The 4,674-nt window shown below is 48.0% G+C and overlaps 1 pseudogene; it reads left to right on the top strand.

The window, feature by feature from the left end:
- Positions 1 to 4,036: 4,036 nt before the first annotated feature.
- LOC100954844 lies at positions 4,037 to 4,423 on the top strand (annotated as a pseudogene).
- Positions 4,424 to 4,674: the final 251 nt, after the last annotated feature.

Here is a 4,674-nt window from a genome sequence, read left to right as displayed (position 1 = left end):
GCTTACAGCAACCTCCAACTCCTGGGCTCAAGCAAGTCTCCTGCCTCAGTCTCCCAAATAGCTGGGACCACAGGCACCCGCCACAACGCCTGGCTATTTTTTGGTTGCAGCCATCATTGTTGTTTTGGTAGGCCCGGGTTGGATTTGAGTCCGCCACCTTAGGTGTATGTGGCTGGCGCCTTAGCCATTTGAGCCACAGGCACTGAGCCTGGATAGTCCTTTTCTGAAGATTTCTCAGCATGAATCTAAATCTCACAAGAACCTTCAAAAACTGGGCTACCTAGTATCGGAAGTATGGCAATAAGTCCAACAGGCTGGAAATAAGGGTCATTTCCATGTAAATAATGGTAGAAGCAAATCAAGGGCCAGATACTGAGACTGGCCCTATGACCCACAGTTGGAAGAGTAAGTAGCTAGACCCTCAGTAGTGTTCCACTTCTTGGCAGATGGTTGCCCAAATACATTTGGTACTGCCACTGCCTCCTGAGCTTTGTGTTCTGGGCACTCTCTTGTCCCCATACTGAGCTGAAGAAGGTGGTGTCTCGATCCACAAAGTGAGCGTATTTGGTACAACCAGACCATCCAAAGCTCTTGACCTGCGTGACTTTGGGAAGAATGGTTTTGTTGAAATGATCCTCCAAACTAGGAGCACTATGATCTCTCTGTATTCATCCTCATGCATAAAGAGGGCACCCAGGGATAATACTTCTGCAAGAACTTATATTTGTCCTTAAAAGCTTCATTGGTAATGACTTTACCATTTGCTCAGCTCACCTCTCTGCCCCAGTCAGACTTCACATGGGCTCAATTTCTGCTTTCTCTTTTCTCAATTTTCTGTCCCTCTTGATTTTTTTTTTTTTTTTTTTTGAGACAGAGACTCAAGCTGCCCTGGGTAGAGTGCCATGGCATCACAGCTCAGAGCAACCTCCAGCTCCTGGGCTTAAGTGATTCTCTTGCCTCAGCCTCTTGAGTACCAGAGAATACAGGCGCCTGCCACAACCCCTGGCTATTTTTTGGTTGTAGTTGTTATTGTTTGGCAGGCCTGGGCTGGACTCGAACCCATCAGCTCTGGTGTATGTGGCTGGCACCTTAGCTGCTTGAGCTACAGTCACCGAGCCTGTACCTCTTGATTCTAAAAAGCTCTCTAACTTGCCATGTCTTATACCCCTCCTCATCACTCATCACCAGCACTGAGGGCACCAGTGCAGCCAGGGATCACTTGTTTTCCTCCAGCTCACCCTTGGTCTCCTACAATCTTTTTTTAAAGACATTCTCACTCTGTTGCTCAGGCTGGAATGCAGTGGTGTCAGCCTAGCTCACAAACCTCAATCCCGGGTTTAGGTGATCTTCCTGCCTCAACCTCCTGAGTATCTGGGACTACAGATGCCACCCCAACGTCCTGATAGTTTTTCTATTTTCAGTAGAGATGGGGTCTTGCCCCTGCTCAGGTTGGTCCTAAAATCATGAACTCGAGCAATTCTCCCATCTTGGCCTCCCAGAGTGCCAGGATTACAGGCGTGAGCCCAGCCTGTCCCCTACCATCCTCAGTGTGCCCTTGCACCTCCCCTTAGCTAGGCATTTTGCTTCCTGCTCTGGTGACTTCTGTTTCAATGTCTCAGCTCCATGCTCTTGAACTGTCACTAGGTGCTTCTTCTGAATGAACCCTGGCTTGCTTAGAGTGGCTCCATCTCACTTTCATTGTTGGTGTGCCCTCAGCACTCAAACTCTGATTCTGAGCATCCCTGGGATACTCTTGTCCTCCACCTCTGTGACTTCCATTCATTTTCTCTCTCCTGTGACACATCTGCCACTACTCTACTCCATCTTCTCACCCTTGATCTCATCCTCTTTTTCACTGCTATCTCCTTGTTCCACACCTTAAACATCATTTACTTCCAAGTTGCTTTCTCCTATCTCTTCAGGCTCCACTCTATCCCAAGGTCCATTTAATCTCCCGGACCCATCATCACCAGTCCAGTCCTGTAGAGCCCACAGCGGGGCTGGCCAGACAACTGCTCCTCCTGTTCCTCTGGCTTTGCCTCCTGTTCTATGGTTCTCCTAGGGAACAGAAATTCCTCACCCTCATCTGAGGACTCCACAGGGGCATAATCTGGCCTCTTTCTGTACACATAACATTTTACCTTCACTTTCTCCATGGATATTTCCCCTTTCTCAATGCAGAGCAGGATGGCCCAGCATGGACTGAATAGGCAGCTGCCTTACGAATGTTTGGGACCAACATACCGATGGCAGCAGCAATAAAGTGACTGATTCCCAACAGTGAACACCTACAATGTCAACAGTCCTTTCCCCTGGGTCCACAGACCACTGCTGCATGTACTTTTCCTGGGTCCGTCAGATACTATGTTCTCCCAAGGCATGCCTGGCACAGAGGGAGATGCCCACATGCTTCCAGTTTTGCCCGTTTCAGGTGTGGAACCCAGATAGGTTGCCACCTTGAGAGCATCTGGAGGCTATGGTAACTTCCAGGGTGGAAGGTGGGACACTTCATGACCTGGGGTCTTCCTCCTCAAAGCAGAACTTACACCGCAGCCACCTGATCAAATCAGGCCCATCTAGGAAATGTCTCTGATGATTAATTTAAGGATTTGGGACTGATTGCACCAGCGAAGTTCCTTCATGGTGGTACCTAAACTCGCTTTAACTGGGTCCCAGAGAGAGTGTGACTATCTTCAGGTAGAGCAGGGATTCTAAAGGACTCTAGGCCCCACAACCCCAATTACAAAATTAACTTCTCAAGTCTCTATAAATACATACCCACACTTCATGAATTTTTTTCCTACCTCACAGAGAGTTTCCACTCAAACAGGAAGGGCCAAAACTCCAGGCTCTACCTAACTCACTCCAGAATTAGCAGGTATTTCTTCATTCTGGAATCAAAATAGTTTAGGCTTGAGGGTCTTGCCCATGGACAATAGGAATGGCAATCTTGAAGGCAACTCCACTTTACTGGTCTTGGTATTCAGACCAAAACTCCTTACAGAGGCGGCCTCATTGGAGAATTGTCTTGAGGAAACGTGCCTCTGAGCCTGGGGTGGTGGCACTCAACTCCCAGCCAGGTACGTCTGCACCTGCACCTGATGACTGACAGTCCTGCCTGTGCCCCTTTGCCTGGGGTGATCACACCAGCCTCTCCCCACCTGAGTGCTCATTTCTACTCCAGAGGTGAGAGATAATGGGAGGCACTGGCCTTTATTCTGTTTTCTGGCCAGCTCCTAAAACCTTAGGAATTCCCAGATTGATCTATAAAGGTGTCTTTGTATGCTAATGAAATACATTATGGCTAAGGGCCCTTAGATAGCTTCTGGGTGACAGAAAGACCAAAGCATGACTTAACTCCAAACCCACGCCCTCAACATCTGAGCTCTGGAGAGGGGTTTGAGGCCAATGATTTAATCAAACACACCTATGTAAGGACACGTCCACAAAACCCAAAGGACTGGGTTCAGAGAGCTTTTGGAGAGCTGAAAATGTGGAGATTCCTGGAAGGCTGTGCCTCTGGAAAGGGCATGAAAGCTCTGCACCCCTTTGCCCATATCTCATCCTATGCATCTTTTCCATCTGGTTATTCTTCTGTGTCCTTTATAATAAGTAGGTCAACGCAAGTCAAGTGTTTCCCTGAGTTTTCTAAGTTGCTCTAGCAAATTAATTGAACCTAAGGAGTGGGTTGTGGCAATCCTTGATTTGTAGTTGGTGGGTCAGAAGAATAGATCATCATTTAATGATTCACCTCCATTTATATTCCCCAGTTTTTTTCTGCAGCCACTGGGCCTAATCCAGGGCAAGCAGAAAACTGGCACTTCCTGTGCTTTGTTGGAATTCAGGTGAGTCAGGAGGTGCCTGAATGTAGAAATGTGTGTGTTTCTCTGCACTTCTGGCCCCTAGTCTTTTAAATAGCCTGCTGATCCTGTTTTAAATTGTAATATCTTCTCTTTTAAACAAATTAAAACTTTTTTGGGGTGGAGTCTTCAGATGGCTGGTGCACCCATCCCTGAATAATCCTCCTGCTTCAATCATGGTTTGTGGTCTGGTCGCCAGCACCCTGAATCTCAAACCTGGGAAGTGCCTCAGAGTATGGGACGAGGTGGCCCCTGACGCCAAGAGCTTTGTGCTGAACCTGGGCAAAGACAGCAACAACCTGTGCCTGCATTTCAACCCCCGCTTCGATGCCCACGGGGATGCCAGTACTATCGTGTGCAACAGCAAGGACGGTGGGGCCTGGGGCGCTGAGCGGCGGGAGGCTGCCTTTCCCTTCCAGCCTGGAAGTGTCGTGGAGGTGTGCATCAGCTTTGACCAGGTAGACCTGACCGCCATGCTGCCAGATGGTTACACATTCAAGTTCCCTAACTGCCTTAACCTGGAGGCCATCAACTACATGGCAGCTGCAGTTGGTAGATGGTGATCAGGATCAAGTGTGTGGCCTTTGATTGAAGTCAGCTGGCCCGTGACCTCCAATAAAGGCAGCTGCCTCTGCTCTTCCTGGAAAAAAAAAAAAAAAAGAAAGAAAAATTGTTGAACACTTGGTCTTGGGTACATCAGTGGGCAAAATAGGTAAGTGATGATATATCTGTTTACTAATTCTATTTAAATATTTTTTACAAAAATGCTACTGTAATAGTGTTCAGAAGGACGACCGACTGGAGGGGAGAGAAG

The sequence above is a fragment of the Otolemur garnettii genome, unplaced genomic scaffold (assembly GCF_000181295.1).
Source record: "Otolemur garnettii isolate 467f Iridium unplaced genomic scaffold, OtoGar3 scaffold00120, whole genome shotgun sequence".
In the NCBI taxonomy this organism is placed as follows: domain Eukaryota; kingdom Metazoa; phylum Chordata; class Mammalia; order Primates; family Galagidae; genus Otolemur; species Otolemur garnettii.
The sequence above is the reverse complement of the archived record's forward strand: the minus strand, read 5'-3'. Positions and strand labels throughout refer to the sequence as shown.